The sequence below is a fragment of the Dendrobates tinctorius genome, unplaced genomic scaffold (genome assembly GCF_039654945.1).
Source record: "Dendrobates tinctorius isolate UK_male_01 unplaced genomic scaffold, ASM3965494v1 ptg000075l, whole genome shotgun sequence".
NCBI lineage: Eukaryota > Metazoa > Chordata > Amphibia > Anura > Dendrobatidae > Dendrobates > Dendrobates tinctorius.
The window spans coordinates 43994543-44019753 of record NW_027361743.1 but is presented as its reverse complement, the minus strand read 5'-3'; the positions used below and the strand labels follow the sequence as shown (position 1 = coordinate 44019753).

The window sequence follows — 25211 nt, the reverse complement described above, 5'->3', positions numbered from 1 at the left end:
TCCGATCTCTCACACCTAGCATCTGATTTAAATCTGAATGCAGTGCGATTGACATTTTTTTCTGAAAAATAATCTTTTATTAATTAAATACATATACAGTAAGCTGCATACACACACTATACTAATTGTATTTGTCGCCGACATCTATGTGTCTACCTATTCCATTTGTCTTTACTGTATGTAAACCATCTCTTCTATCCTGTCGGCTGCTGCATTGATTTTACAGAACCCGGCAGATGAATTACCGGATTTTCTTCTATCTATGCAATATATATACACTGCTCAAAAAAAATAAAGGGAACACTTAAACAACAGAATATAACTCCAAGTGAATCAAACTTCTGTGAAATCAAATTGTCCACTTAGGAAGCAACACTGATTGACAATCAATTTCACATGCTGTTGTGCAAATGGAATAGACAACAGATGGAAATTATTGGCAATTATCAAAACACCCTCAATAAAGGAGGATGGTCTGAGGGTCCGACGTCCACAGATGGGGCTTGTGCTCACAGCCCAACACCGTGCAGGACGCTTGGCATTTGCCTCAGAACACCAGGATTGGCAAATTCGCCACTGGCACCCTGTGTTCTTCACAGATGAAAGAAGGTTCACTGAGCACATGTGACAGACGTGACAGAGTCGGGAGACATCGTGGAGAGTGATCTGATGCCTGCAACATCCTTCAGCATGACCGGTTTGGCAGTGGGTCAGTAATGGTGTGGGGTGGCATTTCTTTGGAGGGCCGCACGGTGTTGGGCTGTGAGCACAACCCCCATCTGTGGATGTCGGGCACTCAGACCATCCTCATGGAGTTGATTTCTAACTGTTTGTGCAGACACCTGCACATTGTTGGCCTGCTGGAGGTCATTGTGCAGGGCTCTGGCAGTGCTCCTCCAGTTCCTCCTTGCACAAAGGCTGAGGTAGCGGTCCTGCTGCTGGGTTGTTGCCCTCCTACGGCCCCCCTCCACGTCTCCTGGTGTACTGGCCTGTCTCCTGGTAGCGCCTCCAGCCTCTGGACACTACACTGACAGACACAGCAAACCTTCTTGCCACAGCTCGCATTGATGTGCCATCCTTGATGAGGTGCACTACCTGAGCCACTTGTGTGGGTTGTAGAGTCCGTCTCATGCTACCACGAGTGTGAAAGCACCACTAACATTCAAAAGTGACCAAAACATCAGCCAGAAAGCATTGGTACTGAGATGTGGTCTGTGGTCTCCACCTGCAGAACCACTCCTTTATTGAGGGTGTCTTGATAATTGCCAATAATTTCCATCTGTTGTCTATTTCACTTGCACAACAGCATGTGAAATTGATTGTGTGGCGCCCCTGAGGCTCAGTCGCCACAGAGGTACTGCACCTTCTCCTAAGGTGTAGTGCCCCACCATCCAGTTAAGGTGGGAACTCCTTTCCACGCTCCAACACCCGCACCCCACACACACAGGGTAGTTCTGCACAGCCACAAGCAGCTCTGTACTTAGAGAGTAGCAGAGCACCTTTGGTGGTTCCCTGCTTGGAACACTGGACGTGCTGGGAGGTGGGTGGAGTTAAGACATATAAAAGATTGGGAAAGTGTAGGATTAGGGGCAGTCCGTCTGGAGTCAGATAGAAGGTCGGCGGAGTAGTAGGACACTCTGGGAGGAGTAAGGATCCCTGGAAGAAGGGATGGAGGAAGGAGTGCTACAGCTGCCTCAGTGACCTGAGCCAGCTGGCACGGGAAAGGAGAGAAAGGAGAAAGACTTAGAACTGTAACCTAAGTTTCCATAAGAAAGAGAGTAAAGTACGGAACGAAGGAGTAGAGAACAGAGAGGAGACATGGGTTGGAAGAGGAACCCTGCGTATAGGTTCTCAGCGCAAGGCCGGGGCCCGGTCCCCGAGGTTGTATGGACACTTATGGTTCTGCAGCAGACACTGGTGGAGTAGTTGGCTGTAAATGCACTACTCCCATCTAAGACTTGGGGCACAACAGCATCTGTATAGAGAGCCGGGACTCAGGAGAAGGGAGTCCCCAAAGCAGGCTACAGCTGTCTGCCATACGAGTAGAGAACACAGGAACATCTGTAAGGAGGAACTCCAGCGTAACTTAGTGCTAGGAGATCTTCACACTTAAAGGCGCAATAGAGGAGACGTTCAGAAAGGCACATGTTGGCGGAGTGTTGGAGAGGAGCCTTTCATCTTGCCTGGGGGTTGACTGAGTCCCTGACCCGGAGGACACAGCACGGAGGCAGGCACCTGTGTGCCCTACTGACTGTGAGTAAAGCGTTGGAACTACAGACCCTGGTGTCCTCCATTCATTATCGCGCCTACACCCTCAGCACCACTACATCTGGGTACACTCCTACACTGCCTGCGCCTCTCCTCATCTATTAATACTACACCGCCCTGGGACTACAGCTTCACCTGTGGGGAGCTACACCATCTATGCTGCAACACACCACCAGCCCCAGAGGATCTGCAAGCAGCGTCGGCTTAAGGCTGTGTGCACACGCTGCGGATTCCGCTGCGTTTCCGCAGCGGTTTTGGCCGCTGCGGACCCACAGCAGTTTTAGCTGCGGTGTACAGTACCATTCAAATGAATGGTATAAAAAAAACGCTGTGCCGACGCTGCGGAAAAATCCGCGCGGATTTGCTGCGGTTTTGAATCCACAGAAAGAATTGCATGTCAATTCTTTCTGCGGAAACCGCTGCGGGTTCCTATCTCCACCATTGTGGAGATAGTGAATCCGCAGGACCAAACCACAGGCAAAACCGCAGATAATCCGCAGGTCTTTTGACCTGCGGATTATCTGCGGTTTTTGCAAAATCCGTGCGGATTAATCCGCAGCAGATTCCGCAGCGTGTGCACGTACCCTAACACCTCACTTGCCGAACACCACAGGTGGCGTCACGAACTATTACACTACAAACCGCAACCGACATTGATTTGGGCGCACAGGGCCACGGACCGGGTCGCCGCTGCTGTGACACCTCCCGCTGACACCGGCCCGGTACCGAGTGACCCACGGCCCTGGGAGGGCGACCCAACTGTCAATCAGTGTTGCTTCCTGCGTGGACAGTTTGATTTCACAAAAGTTTGATTTACTTGGAGTTATATTCTGTTGTTTAAGTGTTCCCTTTATTTTTTTGAGCAGTGTATGTATATATATATATATATATATATATATATACACTGTATATAATGTCATTGACATCTATATATCTATGTATTCTATATGTATATATTTATTCTTTCTATTCTATTCTGGCCCATCATTGTGATTTTACTGTATGCGGCACCTGAATTTCCGGCTTTTCAAAGGACACCGGTGTGTAAAATTCGGACAGGACTCGCATGATCCGAGTGCTGTGTGATTTTTTTTCGCACCCATAGGCTTGCATTGGCGAATCTCAGCCAAGTCTCAATGACAATTGCATCCTGCTGCGATTTTACATGCACACTGAATACGCCAGAGAAAATAAACGCTGATGTGAGCTGCCCCATAGATTAACAGTGGTCCGAGTGCTATGTGATGTTTTCTCGTATAGCGCTCGCCCTTATTCTCCGGTAGTGTGACCCCAGCCTAAAGTCAATAATGCTGGACGCCCCGCACCCACTAGAAGAAAGAAATCACAACTGTTCATAGAGTAAAAGAAACACAATCTGCATAATAGCAGCCTAGTGTAGTGTGGGCAGAACATCCTGACAAACCCAAGCTATTGGGATGCTGTTTTTCCTAGAAGTCTTTTTCCTCTCTGAAGAGACAATTTGCATATCCTATATGCCAGTGACAGCAGTGCTTGGATCTTGGCAACGCTACTGAACATATGGCTCCTTTATTCTATAGTAATAAATTGGGATCCTAACAAACAAAAGATTACACATCTGCACAAAGGACTGAGGAGTTGTGAGCCGCTGTGTGACTCCCCATTGAATATTGTCCCCTTAGGCTCAGTGCACATGGCGTCTTTTTCAGGTGGATTCCATTCGGAACCTGCCTGAAGAAGTTCTGCAGAAGATACCTAAGAAATGGAAATAGTGACCTGCAATGTAAAGCGACATTGCCCTGCAAGTGATCCGTCTTATGTCTTATGGGGGGGGATCTTCTGCTGGGAAGTCACTAGCTCCCTACACTAGCCGTAACGCTACATTCTCATGAGGAGCTTTGATGTTGCAGATTTTCTGCACCTATTAAGTAAAATAAGTTGTGTGATTTTTTTTTCTCAAAAATGTACAGCATAAAAAAAACTCACCAAAAACTCATGATGGGAACGTAGCCTATTGGGGCTTTCTGGTTTTGAAAAATCTGTCCATCAGCTATACAGTTGTGGCCAAAAGTATTGACACCCCTGCAATTCTGTCAGATAATACTCAGTTTCTTCCTGAAAATGATTGCAAACACAAATTCTTTGGTATTATTATCTTCATTTAATTTGTCTTAAATGAAAAAACACAAAAAGAATTGTCCTAAAGCCAAATTGGATATAATTCCACACCAAACATAAAAAGAGAGGGTGGACAAAAGTATTGGCACTGTTCGAAAAATCATGTGATGCTTCTCTAATTTGTATTTAACAGCACCTGTAACTTACCTGTGGAACCTAACAGGTGTTGGCAATTACTAAATCACACTTGCAGCCAGTTGACATGGATTAAAGTTGACTCAACCTCTGTCCTGTGTCCTTGTGTGTACCACATTGAGCATGGAGAAAAGAAGGAAGACCAAAGAACTGTCTGAGGACTTGAGAAACCAACTTGTGAGGAACCATGAGCAATCTCAAGGCTAAAAGTCCATCTCCAAAGACCTGAATGTTCCTGTGTCTACCGTGCGCAGTGTCATCAAGAAGTTTAAAGCCCATGGCACTGTGGCTAACCTCCCTAGATGTGGATGGAAAAGAAAAATTTACAAGAGATTTCAACGCAAGATTGTGCGGATGTTGGATAAAGAACCTTGACTAACATCCAAACAAGTTCAAGATGCCCTGCAGTCTGAGGGTACAACAGTGTCAACCCGTACTATCCATCGGCGTCTGAATGATAAGGGACTGTATGGTAGGAGACCCAGGAAGACCCCACTTCTTACCCCGAGACATAAAAAAGCCAGGCTGGAGTTTGCCAAAACTTACCTGAAAAAGCCTAAAACGTTTTGGAAGAATGTTCTCTGGTCAGATGAGACAAAAGTAGAGCTTTTTGGGCAAAGGCATCAACATAGAGTTTACAGGAGAAAAAAAGAGGCATTCAAAGAAAAGAACACGGTCCCTACAGTCAAACATGGCGGAGGTTCCCTGATGTTTTGGGGTTGCTTTCCTGCCTCTGGCACTGGACTGCTTGACCGTGTGCATGGCATTATGAAGTCTGAAGACTACCAACAAATTTTGCAGCATAATGTAGGGCCCAGTGTGAGAAAGCTGGGTCTCCCTCAGAGGTCATGGGTCTTCCATCAGGACAATCACCCAAAACACACTTCAAAAAGCACTAGAAAATGGTTTGAGAGAAAGCACTGGAGACTTCTAAGGTGGCCAGCAATGAGTCCAGACCTGAATCCCATAGAACACCTGTGGAGAGATCTAAAAATGGCAGTTTGGAGAAGGCACCCTTCAAATATCAGGGACCTGGAGCAGTTTGCCAAAGAAGAATGGTCTAAAATTCCAGCAGAGCATTGTAAGAGACTCATTGATTGTTACCGGAAGCGGTTGGTCCCAGTTATTTTGGCTAAAGGGTGTGCAACCAAGTATTAGGCTGAGGGTGCCAATACTTTTGGCTGGCCCATTTTTGGAGTTTTGTGTGAAATGATCAATGTTTTGCTTTTTGCTTCATTCTCTCTTGTGTTTTTTCATTTAAGACAAATTAAATGAAGATAATAATACCAAAGAATTTGTGTTTGCAATCATTTTCAGGAAGAAACTGAGTATTATCTGACAGAATTGCAGGGGTGTCAATACTTTTGGCCACAACTGTAGGTTGTATAAAATAAGAAAAGCGCTTTACTCACCCTCTCCGGGTCCAGCGCCGGCTCTCCACTGCTGTTTCTTGTGTCTTTTCTGCAGCTTTGACATCATGTCGGCAGCGCTGCAGACAATCAGTGGACTCTGCCTGTGGTGACAACACAAGCCTCTGAGCTCAATGACTGGCTGCTGTGCACACTGCAGATAACAGATCAAGGGGGTGGGGGTTACATTATAGGGTGCAATCAGTAGTGTAGCTAGCAGGGGGGAGAGGGGGCGGTTGCCCCGGGCCCCTTGCTCTGAGGGGGCCCACCCACACCCAGAGCTGCTACCACTGTTAACCATGTCAGTGTGTGCAGCTCACCGATGTAGTTTAGCTTCTCTGTATAGTGCAGGGACACTATACCTTTAAGCTTCCTCCAGCAAACTGTAGACACGCCCACAATGCTCCCTGTGTGTCTGCAGGAGAGAGGTCACTATGCAGCCTTCAGAGTAAGACAAGATGCTGTCACGCTGTGAGAGTGTGAGAAAGAACTAAGGCTGCTGCGTACATAGGGGGCCCTGAGGTGTCTGTGCAGTGATGAGGGGCAGGACGCTGCTCACCTCCGTACAAGTCCTGAATGGTTTATTGCTTGTGGTCGTGAATCTGAAGTACAGTAGATTTGTGGTGGCTACTTGAACTTTTATACAGCTCAGACGGCGTCTCTGTCAATGCAAATCAGCTGCCATAAATCTCCTTGTGCCTCAGAGCCACTGACAGGAGTGGTCAGTATCATGCACTGCCCTAATAGAAGTCACCTCGGCTGCAGGACAGCACAGATAAGAATATGTGACTTTCCTTCTTCATTTACATATATATATGTAATATATACACAGGTAAATGTAATAATCTACAGTAGCAAAAAAATGAAGGCAGAGCACCATTAACAAAATTAAAAAATAGTGTTTTAATATCTCATTGGGGCTCAGCAATGTTTCGGTTCTACTGAGAACCTTTTTCCAGGAGAACCAAAACTCATTTTTCATTTTGTCTAAATGGTGAGCCGCCTTCATTTTTTGGCTGCTATATTGAAGATCGGTAAATGCCTGGAATGTTTGGCAGCTGTATACTGTATATTTCATATATCTCTCTACATATACAGTATATATACACACACACACCCTGTGACTTGGTCCTGTAGCCGGGGTGAGTGTCCTATCATCTCATATTGTTAATCCAGGGTGGCAAGCATGAAAACCCAATTACGGTATATAACTTTTTATTAAAAAAAATAATCCCCACAAAGTTGAGGATGAATATATCTGATAAAGAGCCAAATAGAAGAAAATATAAACAGCCAGCAGGTGCGTATAGCTGATCACATATAGACCCCTGAACGTATACTCAGTCTGGACAAGACCCCCCCAAAGGCAGAAAAGAGAATAAAAGAGAAGATGTACCAGGGGTGCATTTTCTTCTTTACATGAGTAATATTTTACCTCCCCCTCTTCTAATTCCCTCTTTCTTTCCAGTTCCCTCTTTGGGGTCTTGTCCAGACAAGAGTATTTCTTTTAGGGTCACCTGGGTACATTCAGGGAGCTACACCCATACGCTGGCCTCTATACACACCCACTGGCTGTTTATATTTTCTTCTATTTAGTTCTTTGTCTAATATATCAGAGCTGTGCAAGTTGTATCCACAGACAGGGACTGAGAGAGACCAGAATCAAAGGAATGGGAGCTACAGCGGGGGCCATTATACAGTGTAGAGCTAATTCGGGGGTCATTATACAATGGATGAGCTAATGCGAGAGCCAATATACAGCGTGAGAGCTAATGCAGGGGTCATTATAGACTATAGGAGCTAATGTGAGGCCAGTGTATGCAGGGATCATTATAGAGTACAGGAGCTAATGTGGGGCCAGTGTATGTGGGTCGCCCTCCCAGGGCTGCGGGGTTACTCGGTACCGTGCCGGTCTCAGCGGTTGGTGTGTCACAGCAGCGGGGACCCGGTCCGTGGCCCTGGGCGCCCAAATAATGGCGGGATAATGCTTATGATGGAATAGTTCGTGACGCCACCTGTGGTGTTCGGCAAGTGAGATGTTAGGCCGACGCTGCAGACAGATCCTCTGGGACAGATGGTGTGGTGCAGCAGTGATGTTATAGCCCTCCACAGGCAGGGCTGTTGTCCCAGGGCAGAATAGGTGAAGTGACACTTAGATGGTGTAGTGTCCAGCGCAGGGGATGCAGCAGTGCCAAGCAGGCGGACGCAGGAAGGAATGGAGGACACCAGGGCATGTAGTTCCAAAACTTTACTCAAAGTCTGTAGTGCCCGTTTCCATGCCATGTCCTCCAGGTCAGGGACTCAGTCAACCTCCAGGCAAGATGGAATGCTCCCTTCCAACACTCTGCCAACTTATGTGCCTTTTCTGAACGTCTCCTCTATAGCGCCTTTAAGTGTGAAGCTCTCCTAGTACTGAGTTACACTGGAGTTCCTCCTGACAGATGTTCCCAAGAACTCTACTTGTACGGCAGACAGCTGTAGCCTGCTTCGGGGACTTCTTACTCCTGAGTCCCAGCTCTCTATCCGTGTTGCTGTTGTGCCCCCAAGTCTTAGATGGGAGTAGTGCATTTACAGCCCACTACTCCACCGGTGTCTGCTGCAGAACCATTAGTGTCCATACAACCTCGGGGACCGGGCCCCGGTCTTGCGCTTAGAACTTCTAGGCAGGGTTCACTCCTAACCCACGTCCTGTGTGTTCCCTCTTCTCCTACGTTCCGTACTAGTCTTTCTTTCCTATGGAAGCTCAGGCTTCAGTTCAATGTCTTTCTCTTTCTTTCCTTTCCCGTGCCAGCAGACCCGGGTCACTCAGGCCTGCTGCAGCACTCCTTCCTCCATCCCTCTTCCAGGGATCTCCTTCCCTCACTCCTCTCCGAGTGACTTCCTCCCTCAGTCTCTCCGACTGACTGACCTGTAATCCTAAACCTTCCCACTCTTTTATGTATCATCAACTCCACCCACCTCCCAGCACGTTTAGTTTTCCGAGCAGGGAACCACCAAAGGTGCTCTGCTTCTCTCTAAGCAAGGAGCCGCAATGTGGTTTTGCTGAACTACTCTATTGAGTGGGGTGCGAGTGTTGGAGTGTGGTCAGGAGTTCCCACCTTACCTGGATGGTGGGGCACCACACCTTAAGAGAAGGTGCAGTACCTCTGTGGCGACTGAGCCTCAGGGGCGCCACATATGCAGGGGTCATTATACAGTATGGGAGCTAATGCAGGGGCCATTATAGAGTAAAGGAGCAAATGTGGGGGCCACTACACAGCCGATGAGCTAATGCGGGGGTCATTGTACAGCATGGGAGCAAATGTAGGGGTCATTATACAGTACAGTTTAAAGGCTACTGTGGGGGCCATCATACAGTATGGGGGCCTATATACAGTGTGGGAGTTACTGTGGGGTCTGTCATAAACTGGGGGTTATATACAGTATGGGAGCTATTGTGAGGGAACAAAAGAGACATTCTGCTATTTAAGGGGCACAGTGGTGGCATTATTATATGAGGCAGTTAGAGGAGCTCTGCTTTAGTACCACACAGCAGGGGCAGTAATAGGGACACATACGGCAGCAGGGGCTCAGTATTGGGGTATCAGGTACAGTAATAGCGGCACATACAGCAGCAGCGGCTCAGCATTGGGGTATCATGTGCAGTAATAGGGACACATACGGCAGCAGCGGCTCAGTATTGGGGTATCAAGTGCAGTAATAAGGACACATACGGCAGCAGCGGCTCAGCATTGGGGTATCAGGTGCAGTAATAGAGACATATACGGCAGCAGCGGCTCAGCATTGAGGTATCAGGTGCAGTAATAAGGACACATACGGCAGCAGCGGCTCAGCATTGGGGTATCAGGTACAGTAATAGGGACACATACGGCAGCAGCAGCTTAGCATTGGGGTATCAGGTGCAGTAATAGGGACACATACGGCAGCAGCGGCTCAGTATTGGGGTATCAGGTGCAGTAATAAGGACACATACGGCAGCAGCGGCTCAGTATTGGGGTATCAGGTGCAGTAATAAGGACACATACGGCAGCAGCGGCTCAGCATTGGGGTATCAGGTGCAGTAATAGGGACACATACGGCAGCAGTGGCTCAGCATTGGGGTATCAGGTGCAGTAATAGGGACACATACGGCAGCAGCGGCTCAGTATTGAGGTATCAGGTGCAGTAATAAGGACACATACGGCAGCAGCGGCTCAGCATTGGGGTATCAGGTACAGTAATAGGGACACATACGGCAGCAGCGGCTCAGTATTGGGGTATCAGGTGCAGTAATAGGGACACATACGTCAGCAGCGGCTCAGTATTGGGGTATCAGGTACAATAATAAGGACACATACGGCAGCAGGGGCTCAGTATTGAGGTATCAGGTGCAGTAATAAGGACACATACGGCAGCAGCGGCTCAGCATCGGGGTATCAGGTGCAGTAATAAGGACACATACGGCAGCAGCGGCTCAGTATTGGGGTATCAGGTGCAGTAATAGGGACACATACGGCAGCAGGGGCTCAGTATTTGGTGAGTAGTTTGTGCAGGTTGGAGATAGATGGGTACTGGGCAGGAAATGTGAGAAGTCAGATGTGTCTTTGTAATCTCTGCAGACGAGTCCTGGCTGGAGAAGTCATCATGTCTGAGTAAGATGCAAAAGTGAACGATTATCAGAAAGAACGTGACCTGTAAGTTATCATCTGTAACTGTATAGTAAACTCTTGTATATTCTGCAGGACTGGCATCTACCACTATGAGGTTGCCATATGGCGGTAATATCAGTATTGTTTTTTGTATAGAGATTTGTTTCAGTTACAGCGTGGTCATCTGCTGAGGTTCCCCAATACTCATGACTAGAGTGTGCCAACCTGAGTTGTAATCAGGGTTACCGGTTAGGGGCCCACTCAGATTTTTCGACCCCTCCTAAGCTGAACCCCTAGCTATGCGTCTGGGTGCAATATATGAAACATATTTCCCAGACTGATACTATGTGTCTTACCCTGGATGTAGCAGAGCTGAGCTTTTTCTTTAGAGATGCGTAACTAGCGACTAGTTATGGGTCATGGGGCAAGTTTTCCTGCAGTCCTATGTAAAAGCACATAATGCATTATTGTAATCTAACAATCTAGGCTCTGCTATGTGTGTAACAGATATCTTGCACAGGACTGGTCTAGCAGGAATAAGGCTGTAGTAATAGTCACATGAGAGCACTGAAGTAGAACCAGTAGTCCCAGCAGAGTTGTGGTATGAGCTATAGGTGTAGTGGCCTGTGTCCCCACCTGCCAGTGTCCCCATCCCGCCATCGTCCCCAGCCTCCCATCACCTGGTGCTACTTACAGCAGGGTATGCAGGTGCTCCTCTCTGTGTGAGCTCTGTCACTGATCTGTCAGTACTACACCTCTTCTTTTACATATCTCTGCTAGACCGCCCCCTCTTCCTGCATGCACCTGGAACAAACATTCCTTAAATGGACAGCAGCATATTTCAAGTTAAAGCAATGGCAATGTACCATTATCTCTTTGTCGTCTGCTCTTGTTGTTGCCCCCAGTAAAAAATAAAGCAATATACAGTTGTGCTCAAAAGTTTACATACCCCGGCAGAATCTTTGCTTTTTTGGCCTTTTTTAGGAGAATATGAATGATAACATCAAAACTTTTTCTCCACTCATGGTTAGTGGTTGGTTGAAGCCATTTATTGTCAAACTACTGTGTTTTCTCTTATTAAATCATAACGACAACCCAAAACATCCAAATGACCCTGATCAAAAGTTCACATACCCTGGTGACTTTGGCCTGATAACATGCACTAAAGTTTACACAAATGGCTTTGAATGGCTACTAAAGGTAACATCCTCACCTGTGACCTGTTTGCTTGTAATCAGTGTGTGCATAAATGTTGAGTGAGTTTCTGGGATCCAGACAGACTCTTGCATCTTTCATCCAGCCACTGACGTTTCTGGATTGTGAGTCATGGGGAAAGCAAAAGAATTGTCAATAAATCTCCTGGAAAAGATAGTTGAACTGTATAAAACAAGAAAGGGATACAAAAAGATATCCAAGGAACTGATAATGCCAGTCAGCAGTGTTCAAACTGTGATTAACAAATGGAAAATCAGGTGCTCTGTAAAAAGAAAACCACAGTCAGGTAGACCGTAGACCAACAAAAATTTCTTCCACAACTGCCAGGAAAATTGTTCAGGATGCAAAGAAAAACCCACAAATAATATCAGCTGAAATACTGGACTATGAAAACTAGTTTCAAGATGCACAATAAGGAGGCACTTGAAGGAAAATAGGCTGCATGGTCAAGTCACCAGAAGAAAGCCATTACTGCACAAATACCACAGAGTATCTCGCCTACAATATACAAAACAGCACAGAGACAAGCCTCAAAACTTCTGGAACAAGGTAATTTAGAGTGATGAGACCAAAATTGAACTTTTTGGCCACAGCCATAAATGTTACATTTGGAGAGAGGTCAACAATTACATTTGGAGAGAGGTCAACAAGGCCTACGATGAAACGAACACCATTGCTACTGTAAAGCATGAAGGTGGATCACTGATGTTTTGGGGATGTGTGAGCTACAAAGGCACAGGAAACTTGGTCAAAGTTGAATGAAAGATGAATGCAGCACGCTATTTGTAAATACTGGAGGCAAATTTGCAATAATCAGCCCGGAAGCTGCGCATGAGATGTACTTGGACGTTCTAACATGACAATGATCCAAAACACAAGGCCAAGTTGATCTGTCATTAGCTCCAGCAGAACAAAGTGAAGGTTCTGGAGTGACCATCTCAATCTCCTGACCTCAATATCTTTTAGCCACTCTGTGGAGATCGTAAGTGCACAGTTCATGCTAGACAGCCGAGGAATTTACAGGAACTGGAGGCTTTTTTCCAAGAAGAATGGGCAGCTTCACCATCTGAAAAAATAAAGAACCTCATCCACAACTACCACAAAAGACTTTAATCTGTCATTGATATTAGAGGGGGCAATACACGGTATTAAGAAATGGGTTATATGAACTTTTGATTAGGGTCATTTGGATGATTTGGGTTGTCATTATGTTGTAAAAAGAGAAAAAACAGTAGTTGCAACCTGTTGTGTCCCATGAATAGGAACAACCTGTAATGTATATTCTCTGTTGTTGCTAGGCAGAATTAGACAGTGTGAAGATTGTCTCTATGTCCCTCCTGTAGTTGGGCTCTGTATTTGGTTGCTCCTCCCTTCTTCTTCAGTTTAGTCTACAGCAGCCTTTACTCAAGACACATGTGTGCTCCCCTGTACAGATTACTCCTTTTTACCTACTATTCATTATAAATATTACAAAATTTTGGAAGAAAACAGCATAGTTTCTCCTGGTTTTTCTACAGTTGCATTGCCGGTCGAGTTAAACTGTCTGCGGATGCCTGTTGGTGTGAGTACGAGTTATACAATTATCTAAGAAGCTGATAATTAGAACACTTGGGATTTGCAGCCATTAGGAAGAGGGAGAATACAACCACTAAGCATGAGTGAAGAAAAAGTTTAGATTAGATTAGATTAGATTAGATAAACTTTATTGATCCCGGAGGAAATTACAGTATTACAGCAGCAGAACAAAGATCAAGAACATTACAAGAACAATACACACTTTACAAAATAAGTCTATATGGACAGCAGATGCGGATAGACTGGTACTTGTAACTCACCAATCCCCCCCCATACACTTTGAACTTCATTTAGTCTTGGGATGCTTTACACTTATACATTTGTTAAACATCCCCACAGCTGTCGGAACAAACGATTTTCTATATCTTTCCTTTTTACACATTAGTTGGAGTAGACGCTTGCTGAATGTGCTCTTTTGCTTCGCAAACAGTTCATAGAGCGGGTGTGTATTGTTGCTCATTATAGCCTTGCATTTCTTAGTAATTCTATCCTCTAATACCTCCTCGAAAGTCCTGAGTTGTAGACCCACCGCCGCACTAGCCTTCTTGATAAGTTTATTCAGCTTATTCGCGTCAGCTGTGCGCACACTACTACCCCAGCATATAATTGCATCAAAGATTGCACTCGCCACAATGGATTGGTAGAACATTTCAAGCATTTTGCTACACACATTAAACGACCTTAACTTCCTTAGGAAGTAAAGTCTACTCATCCCTTTCTTGCAAACCTTCTCCATATGGCACCTCCAATCAAGCTTGCTGTCCAGGTGAACCCCCAAATATTTGAAATTCTCCACCATCTCCACATCCTGACCATCAATAGTGATAGGTAAGCAATCCTTCATGCACCTTCCATAACTCAACACCAGCTCCCTGGTTTTCTTTACGTTGAGTTCTAAATGGTTAGCCTGGCACCAGTCAACAAAGTCCAAAACCACCCTTCTGTATTCCTCCTCCCCCCGGTCTCTCTCAATACCTCCGACTATCACTGAGTCATCAGAGTACTTCTGAAGGTGACAAAGGTCTGATTTATACTGAAAATCAGCTGTGTATAACGTAAAAAGGAATGGCGACAGCACCGTTCCCTGAGGGGCTCCAACACTACTCCGCACACTATCCGATACGGCCGCCCCCAACCTCACAAACTGTGGCCTGTCCGACAGATAATCAATGATCCAATTCACTAGTCCCTCATCAACCGCCATTTCAACCAGCTTTTTACGTAATAATAGTGGCTGTAAGGTGTTGAATGCACTGGAGAAATCGAAGAACATGGCACGCACAGTGGTTCTATCATTGTCCAAAAAGGAATGTACTGTTTGTAGTAGATACGCTATAGCATCGTCCACCCCCAGACTCTGCCGATACGCAAACTGAAGGGGGTCCGTAAAAGCAGACACCCTCGGACACAAGTAGGCAAGTACAATTCTCTCCAAGGACTTCATCACATGCGATGTTAAGGCCACCGGTCTATAGTCATTATGGGAGCTCGGGAAGGTAGTCTTGGGAACCGGCACCAGGCAAGAAGTCTTCCATAGAACTGGTACTCTCTGTGATTGTAAGCTCCAGTTAAACAGGTGCTGGAAGACAGTGCACAACTGATTCGCACACACTCTGAGGACACGTGGACAGATACCATCAGGCCCTGCTGCTTTACCCATGACCAGCTTACTAAACTGTTCCCTCACATCATTTTCGGAGATCAAGAAAGACTCCGACTTCCTCCCCCCAGTTGATATTGCTCGTCTCTCCCCGGCCCTCTCCTCTGTTGACATGGCACATTTATTGTTGAATCTGTTGAAAAAAACATTCATTTCATTAGCCAAGATCAGCCCCCCACCCCCCTGATCTGACCTTGCCTTAAACCCAGTCAAAAGCTTCATTCCAGCCCACACTTCTCTGGAGTTGTTATGTGACAATTTATTTTCCAATTTAATTCTGAATGCTTCACGGGCAATCCTAATTTTCCCCTTTAAGTCTCTCTGAACAATTTTCATTTCCTCCTTGTCCTTCCTTTCAAAAGCTTTTTTTTTCCTGTTTAGTAGATGTTTCAATTCTTTTGTAATCCAAGGCTTATTGTTTGCAAAACACCGAACCTCATGAATAGGTACAATATTGTCAGTACAAAAGTTGATGTAATCAGTAACTCTCCTGGTAACCTCATTAACATCATCATTAGGTTCCCTGGCACATAACACCTCCCAGTCTGTGCATTCAAAGCAGTCTTGTAAAGTCTTTTCAGCTGCCGGAGACCATTTCCTTATCCGTTTAATTGTCGCTGGTTGTTTGCAGACAACTGGTTGATAAGCTGGAGACAATAGTATGAGATTGTGGTCAGATTTCCCCAGGGGGGGCAATGCAGATGATGAGTAAGCATCCTTAACACTGGCATAGAGGAGATCCAATATATAATTGTCCCTTGTAGAACATTTGACATATTGATAGAATTTTGGTAATGAGATCTTGGCTCTATTAAAATCCCCAGAAATGACAGTTAGAGAGTTAGGGTGTTTCGTCTGAAGCCGGGCAATCACCCCAGACAGTACATCCCCAGCTACCTCTGGATTTGCAGATGGTGGTATATACGACACCACTGCAATAACAAGAGAGAATTCTCTAGGCAGATAGTAAGGCCTGAGGCCCACTGCTAATAGTTCAATGTTTGGGCAACAATGTCTCTCCTTTACTGTTACATGCCCCTGATTACACCATCTGTTGTTAATGTACAGTATCACTCCTCCACCCTTCTTCTTACCGCACTTCACTCTGTCCCTGTCAGCCCGAACCATTTGAAACCCCGGTACCGATATACTTGAATCCGGGACGTCCTCATGCAACCAGGTTTCTGTAAAGCACATGAGACTGCATTCCCTGAACTCCTTCTGGGTCTTACTCAGAGCCAGCAGTTCATCCGACTTGTTACCAAGCGATCGTACATTACCCATGATGATGGATGGGACTGCAGGTTTAAACCTTCTCCTCCAGGACTTGGTCTTCTTGCCTGCTCTGCAACCTCTGAAAGGTCTCCTCATTTCCCGTGGAACATGTGGTATTGCAACTGCTGGAGAAGACTTTGTCCTGCGCATTTCCAGAAGACGACTCCTTGAATACACTACTCGATTAGCGACAGACCTAGGGACAACCATCCGATCAGTGATTCCATCCATCCCGGGAGACCTCTCCGTGGCATACTGTATACGATGCTCTCCGCTGAGCACATATGGCTGTATCACTGACACAGGCTGTGGGCAGCAGCATACATCCGTCGGTAGTATTAGCTGAGATGGACCATATTGCGTACCCCAAAGTGGCCATGCCAGCAGGGGACTTGTGGGTGGTAGTGGAGGATCCGGGTAAAAACCATATGCAGTGTGCCCGGCGGCAGTAGAAAGTGTGGGGGTGTGCTGCATTTTCCATCCCACAGCAGACCAGCGTGCAGGAACGTCGCAATCCACGAGATGAAAACGTTGCATAGATCCAAGGTTGAAATTAGAGGTCCAAAAAGACATCAGGAAAGGTATAAAAGACTGTAACAAACAAAATAAAATAAAATAATAGCTGCTGCAATGGGCTGCCACTAGCAAGGCGCCCTATTGTCTCCACAGTCTGGCAGAGAGCAGACAGGCACGTCTGCACACCTCTGAGTTATCATTCATATTCTCTGAAAAAAGGCCAAGAAAATAAAAATTCTGCCGGGGTATGTAAACTTTTGAGCACAACTGTTTTCCTTTTGACGCTCTTGAGTCATGTAATTAGACCAGAGGCAAAGCCATATTATTGTCATAAGTGTGTCACGTCCCCCTGGAAGACCTGGAGTTAGACGGTCACGTTGGGTAATTAATCACAGGTCTTTAGAGATTGTGTGATTTGCATCCCATATTAAATGGATTTAGTTCCTCTGGTGCTGAAGAGATTAACTACCCTTTCTATGCTGGTCAGAAACATGCAGCTCCATTTCAGTTGCTTCTGATCTTATTATTACCTCTTCTTATAAAAACTGGTTAGGCCTTCTTGTTCCTGTCAGTGAAAGAGTTGTCATCCCTGCTGTGTGCTAAAGCTAAGTGGTTGGAGTGGAGTTGTTGTTGTAGTTATCTGTAGTTTGCTGTACTACCTGTGTGTTTATCTCCTGATCCCTGTTCCCATTTAGTTTATTCTTCCTTGTCTTCCTCCCTATTGTTGGTAAGTTCTTTTGTATGATAGAGGTTTTCTGTCCCAGCCTCATGGGGTGGGGGAGGGGACAGATCAGGGTTTATAACAGGAGCATAGTAAGATCGGAGCCACTCTACCTTCAAAAGTACCCCCGGACAGGGATAGTTGGGGTCCAAGATCCAGGGACAGATTGAGGCCCCTCTTCCTTACCAAAGTCCATCATAGAGTGACAGTTATGTGCATGTCAAACTAGTTTAAGGCTGGATTCAGACACTCCTGGTTTGTTTTGATTTTTAGCTGCAGAAAATGGAAGAAAAGATGCCACATATGAACACGCAGAAAGGAAGTCAACACAAAATAACACTATTCCGAGTCTGCTCACCTAATGCTCAGCAAAGTAAAGATAACATTGCCGTGGGCATGTTCAGTATTTTGCTACTTCCTTTAATCGCTTCAGGGTTCAAAAACTAAAGGAAGTAACATGTTCATTCTTCGGGCAGATTCCGCTCGGAGTCTGCCTATTTTCCTGAAAAGGTGACAGTGGCTAAGCTGCTGCAAAATAGACAGTAGAACCTCTAGCTTTCTCCTGAAGTAGCTTTGTCTGGGAAAACTCAGACGCTGTGACGGTGTCTAAAAGATGCTGTGCGCACATAGCTGCCGAGAGGAAATTCTCCACATTCCTACTCCAAAAAACGCAAACCTCCTCAAAAACTTTTTGCTCCAAAAACTCAACAAAAAGACTCAATGTGAACACACCCCAAAGCTGGTTTCACATTCTCTGTATTAACAGACTGTTTTTAAATTTCCTCTCCTGCCGAGAGGAAATTCTCCACATTCCTACTCAAAAAAACGCAAACCTCCTCAAAAACTTTTTGCTCCAAAAACTCAACAAAAAGACTCAATGTGAACACACCCCAAAGCTGGTTTCACATTCTCTGTATTAACAGACTGTTTTTAAATTGGGATCCCGGCTCAACCACTGGGTCTCCTGACCTGGACCAACTGCCTCACATGTGTCTATGAGGTGAGGAGATGATGCAGTTAGGCCAGATCTTTTAGTCCAAGCATTGTTTGTGTTTCACAGTTGTGTGAAACTGCTTCTTAGGCCACGTTCACAGTTTACATCAGTATTTATAAGCCAAAACCAGGAGTGGGTGATAACGTTTCTATTATGCTTTTCCTCTGGTTGTTCCATTCCTGATTTTGACTTACAAATACTGATGTAAAATACTGACCAAGTAATGATTGTGTGACCATAGCCTATGCCTAATTCAGAAATCTGTGTATCACGGCCAGTCCATACACGGTAGTCTGAATGAGGCTTTAAGCTGCGTTCATGTGAGAGGAGGTGACAAGACTCCTGAAAAACCATGGCGCTGTGTATCATTGGTGCCTACTTTTCAGACGGGACCATGCAGAACTAACTGGAGCTGGAAGAGTTGCAGGGAGGACGAGTTTAGATGCAACACCCCATCAGGTACCTGTGATGGTCAACGTGTGACTGGATACACCGCCTCCAGTAGGGCGAATTTAAATAATATAACGTGCAGCCGGATACACCGCCTCCAGCAGGCGAATTTCAGAATTACACGTGAAACTGGATACACGGCCTCCAGCAGGGCGAATTTAAATAATAAGGGGAAACACCAGGGAAACCGATACAATGGAGGGCCCTGCGATAGGGAACGGGAACGTGGAGACCTCCTGCACTCCCCTGAGCCAGTCTCTACACTCCTAACAGTCCCTATACAGGCTCCGCACCTATCGCCGAGCTAGAACCTAAGAACCCTAGCTTGCTCTGCACCTAGCCCTTTCTAATGAAATGGACGGTGCAGAAACGAATCCCACCACTGCACTGAAACACACACAAGGGAAGTCACAAACAGGGATAACACCACTTAGCTTTGCTCTGTTGCTCTTGCTCCCAGCAACAGAGTCCACCACCAGAATGCAGCTTTCCACCAGAATGCAGCTTTCCTCCAAAATCGCTGCTACTTCTCCAAGCTTTGTCAGAGCTGCAAGGAACACCTCTCTGTATTTCCTTCCTTCACCAGACTTTACACCAGAGCTCTCCTGAGCTGCAAGGAACTCCTCTCTGTACTTCCTTCCTCCACCAGACTTGGTTGGAAATGAGCAATATCACCAACCGTGATTGCAACACCTGACACTCTTTTATAGCAGAGCCAGAGCAATCACACCTGTTAGTGATAATCACGTGCACTAAACCAAAGTAACCAGAGTGCAATGACCCTAACGGTCACCGGGGGCAAAACTAGAACTGAAATCACCACAGTGCAATGACCCTAATGGCCACCAGGGGCAAAACTACCTTTAAGCACACAGTTTAAGGGAAAAAAAAGGTTACTTGTGCATTTATCTGTCATAATCGAGCATGGATCATGACAGTACCATTGATGACTGAGTTCATGAATGTAAACTGTCTGCGCACCAAAGCGCAGTGGGTTTTGGCACCAAGAGAGCGAGGGGTGCAGACATGCACAGGAGAAAAAGCTGTAGTCAGCGTGACAGGCCTCAGAGAGTAGCGTGTGCCAGCAGGGCGCTGGCCGCTTACAGACAGGACCCTGGCAACTTACAGACAGGACCCCGATTACACCATGTCAGATCCGGAGCCCCAACTACGCTGGTCAAGACTTGAGGACCCAATCTATGTCGGTCAAGACCCATAGTCCAGACTGCGCTAGTCAAGGTCCGAATCCCAGACCTGTACCGCCGATCAAGATCCAGAGCCCAGACAGCACCAGTCAAGTTCTAGAGCCTAGCCCTCTTCTTCCCAGACCTGGGAGCCACCCGTCGTCAGTCAAGCACCGAAGATTCGTGAGGAGACTCTGCCCGTCAGAGGACGCCTGCGGTGGTGAAAGGAAGACATGAGTGAACTGGTCAGTCGCTTCTAGCACTGACGTACGGTACATGGGTTGGTCTGAGCTAGGACAATAGATAGGGTGGTGGTCATTTGGAGCGAAGGAGGCTCAACATGCATTGGTAAACTTTGTCAGGAGGACTTCCTACCACAGAAAAACCCGGTGACCCCCACTAGGGCCATTGCTTCAGGAGAGGCCAACATACTGTAGTAGCTCCCACAGTAACAGGTGTATCACCCCGTCAGAGGGACACTAGCATAGACCCTAAGAGATTTATCTGTCGTTCCAAGTGAACTTTAAGTTTCATTATATGTTCCGTATTGTATAATTTACTTTGTTTCATACTGTTTCCTACCCATTGCACGTTCCCTCCAGTTAGGCTGGGTTCACATTTGCGGTTGTGTCCGCAGCGTTTCTGACGCATACATCCGCATGTGTCGTGTTTTCCTATTTTTAACGTTGTGGATGCAAGTACATGCGTTTGCATGCGTTGGACCGCGTTTTCTTATGCATGCGTCGTTTCGGGGTGTGCGGTGGGGCGCGGCTAACGCAATATGTCACAATTTTTGAGCTGGCAAATTGCCGCCTCCAAACGAATGCGGACGCTTGCAGAAGGAATGTGTCTAAATAACGCAATACAGTCTATGGGAACGCATGCGTACGCTTTGCTTTTGCATACGCAAGAATTTACATAAGACATGCCCATTAGGCGTGGCTTGTGTAAATTCAAAAATTGGCCGGGAAAATAGCACTTGCCAATCATCTGCAAACGCATGCATGCGTTTTTGCATGCGTTTGCGGACGATACGCTGCAAACTCAACCGCAAATGTGAACCTTACATTAATTAGCTGTTCCTGCCTTGTGTCTATCTGCGCGTTGCATCCGGTTATCTGCTTTACAATCACACATAGAGGTCATGCTGTGGCACTGGCTATAAATTGCAGCAGCCCTGTGCCACTATGGCCTTTGTACTGTTTTCCTGCACTACCAATTACTGCAAAGGGAAATAGCTGTTTAATCTGCAAGATGAAATGATTGTTCAGAGAAACAGTAGAAAGGCCATAATGGCAAAGGGCTACGGCAGTTTAAAGCAGCAGCTCGACTGCTGTGTGTTGAATGCAACTTTAGTAATAAAAAAAAACTAGGCACTCAACTTGTAAGAATCTTTTTTCAGAAGCTTTTTATTTTAGCAGTCTGTAAAAAACGTTTTGGTCTAACATAGACCTTCATCAGTCCAACTGCTATGGTGCAGGGAAAGAGATGAATGTACTGAGTACTAGTGTCCAGAATTGTATTGTCAATACAAACGTAGCTATCAAAAATTGGTTGTATATTAGAGGTCCGTTTGTAGCAGTGGTGGTCAGGGGTTAAGCCCGTCATGTAAGCAGTTGGACTGATGAAGGTCTATGTTAGACCGAAACGTTTTTTACAGACTGCTAAAATGAAAAGCTTCTGAAAAAAGATTCTTACAAGTTGAGTGCCAAGTTTTTTATTACTTCACATTGGTTTGGGAGACCTAACTGAGCACCTCACGGTAGTGCCACGTGATTCCTCAGAATGGAACTTTAGGGCTCATTCAGACTTCAATGATTTTGCTAAACTGGGCCGAGTTTCATCAGTACTTTGGATCAGATTTTCATCGGTGTTTGGATGGTGTCCGTTTTACTATCAGAGTTTGGTCAGTTTTTTTCTAATATGCAATAAAAACCTGATGGAGGGTTCTGATGCCTCTCTTATCAAACATTTGGTGAAGACCAGACTGCATTGGAGGCTGTCTCAATTTTTTCATGTCCCATAGACTTGCATCGGCAAGTTTGACTCTAAATCAGACAAGTCTCTATATCTTTGTGTGGACCCATACAGTCTGCAAAAAACATAAGGACATGTGAACATCCCTAGAGACGATAATGGGTATGAGTTTCATCTGTGAAAGACATGGATAGAACATGCACATGGAAAAACGACGTCTCTATGAGGCCTTAAGAGTTACTTTCTAATTAGAAAGATTTCCTAATTGATTATCATCTACACTTCTGGTCTCCTGATTCAACTTTCTTTTTTCTTCAGATAACAGAATTTCACTTTTTTACAAAAATGGCAATCTCAGTCATAACGACCCCATAAGAAGAATGCCTAACCGTCTATAGCCATTTCCTACAACTACACAACAGATAATGTGATCACTTATGGCTGATATGGAATTTGGTATCTTACAAAGTTTATATCCATCTTACTGCCATAGAACTTGTACTTTGCACTCTGGCTGATTGTAAAAGAGACATGTAATAAAAGGATTGCTATAAATTAGTTTTAACCCCTTAGTGACTGAGACAAATTTTTTAAATCTGACCAGTGTCCCTCTGTGTTAATAACTCTGGAACGCTTCAACAAAACCCAGTGATTTTTAGATTGTTTTTGTAGCACATTATATTTTATGGTAATGGTAAATTTAGGTCAATATCTTTTTTGTTTATCTATAAAAAATATCAGAAATTTGACAGAAATGTAAGCAATTTTCAAACTTTGAATGATTATCCCTTTAATACAGATAGTCATACCACAGAAAACAATAATAAATAACATTTCTCTCATGTCTGCTCTAAATCAGCACCTTTTGTAAAATGTTCATTTACGTTGTTAGCATTTTAGGAAGTTTAAAAACGCAGCAGTAGTTTTTCAAGGAAATTTATAAAATTTATTTTTTTAGGGACCTATCCAGATTAGAAGTGACTTTGGGGGTCCTATATATTGGGGAAACCCCCACAAGTGAGACCATTTAAAAAAAACAGCACCCCCTGACATACTGAAAACTGCTGTCAGGTAGTTTATTAACCCTTCAGGTGCTTTTCAGGAATTAATGCAATTGGCATGACAGGAATGAACAAATGTATTTTTATCACCTAAATGTCGGTAACTTCTGAACAGGTCACTACAATCGGCAGACTCTAAGGCCACTATTTGGCTGTGATTTGCTATAGGAAACATCAGGACCACACAATCATGATCTCAGGACGCCGATGGGGATAAAGAGGAAGCCCCCATACTCTGTTAACCATTTATATAATGTAGTCACTATTGACAGCAGCATCTAAGGGGTTAAACAGATATGGACGGTGCCAACACCGATCCTGGCTGATGCAGAAAGTTGTCAGCTATAGTGTACAGCACACAGCTGCTGGATTGTCACCACAGGTCAGTAAAATGATGTATTGGCGGTCATTAAAGGGAATCTGTCACCTCATTTTTGCCCTATGAGCTGAGGCCACCGCCATCAGGGCCTTATCTACAGCATTCTGTAATGCTGTAGATAAGCCCCCGATGTAACCTGAAAGATAAGAAAAACGATTTAGATTATACTCACCCGGGGGTCCGGTCCGATGGGTGTCGAGGTCCACTCCGGTGCCTCCCATCTTCTAGCGATGACGTCCTCCTCCTTACTTCTGCCGCGGCTCCTGCGCAGGCGTACTATATCTGCCTATTGAGGGCAGAGTAAAGTACTGCAGTGCGCAGGCGCCGGACCTCTCTGGCCTTTCCTGGTGCCTGCGCACTGCAGTACTCTGCTCTGCCCTCAATAGGCCAGATATAGTACGCCTGCGCAGGAGTCGCACCGGAGCGGACCTCGACACCCATCGGACCGGACCGGACCCCCGGGTGAGTATAATCTAACTCGTTTTTCTTATCTTTCAGGTTACATCGGGGGCTTATCTACAGAATTACATTAGATTACATAGAAAAACTTGCTTACAGATTCTCTTCAATAATTTCCACCACTGGGCCTCAAACAATAATAATGTCCAACATTTTATTCTCTATTTACTTACAATATACCCCATTTCTGGCACCTAGACACCGATAATGTCCTCCTTTTGGGCTCTCATACATTTATATTGTCCCCATTAATTTAGAATATCCCCATTATGGTCCCCATACACTTATTATACCAATTATTATGGTCCCCTAATTCTTGCCTCTCTATTCTTGTTATGTCCCCCATTTTGGCCCCCATATACTTACAATGTTCCCCTATTCTGGCATCATACACTTAAATGGGGACCAGAATGGGGGGACATTGCAAGTATATAGAGGTCAGAATGAGGGACAATCAACTTATTTTATTTCTTCAAATAGAAATAAAGAAAAATACAATCTGCTTCTCACCTATTCCTGCTCCTTCTTCCTACCGTTCCTTCTTTTTCCGACGCAGGAGGCACGATGTAGTGCTGTCAATGCGCCTCCTGTGATGGACGGCTACCAGCTGCAGTGGATGCTGTAGCTATTGCAGCGCAGGGAGTAAATGGCTTTCTTCATAGCAATATTTTTCAACTGGATTTCTATCCGAGGATTGACGATCGTTACGCCCCCTGGTGGTAAGAGCCATAATATTTTTGATTAGCATCTAATATCTCTGGAGGTGTAATATAGTTTATAATCATTCTATTCACAGATAACGTTCTTTTGCCTGCAGTCTCCTCCTGATGGCCTCAGTAATAACTTAAAAGGAACCTGTCACCTCTGAAAACACTATTTACCTGCAAATATAGGGTTAGTCTGCAAGGAAATAGCATTACAATTCTGCTTAGCCGCCATATAGAAAGTTTGGCTACCAGGAAAAATGAACGTATATCCTAATGGGAGCCACTGGCTTTCAGTCATGGAGGCGGTGCACAGAGCGGCTATAGTCACTGCTGTCAATCAGTGCCAGGGGCGTGCTAAATTCCACCGCTCACAGTATAGTGAGTGGTGCTGTGACCAGTGACTGTAGGCGCTCCATGCAAGCACTATGACTGAAAGCCAGC

The 25211-nt window shown here is 45.4% G+C and overlaps 1 protein-coding gene across 2 annotated transcripts in view; it reads right to left on the bottom strand.

The window, feature by feature from the left end:
• LOC141096537 (spartin-like) overlaps positions 1-24677 on the bottom strand; it is a 48040-nt gene extending 23363 nt beyond the window's left edge. Inside the window, exon 1 of one of the 2 annotated variants that reach the window (XM_073583229.1) lies at positions 24574-24677. The gene's annotated coding sequence lies outside the window, so the exon portion shown is untranslated. Of the gene's footprint in view, positions 1-11291; positions 11363-24573 lie in introns of those variants that run through there. The other variant, XM_073583228.1, reaches the window with a different exon arrangement.
• Positions 24678-25211: the final 534 nt, after the last annotated feature.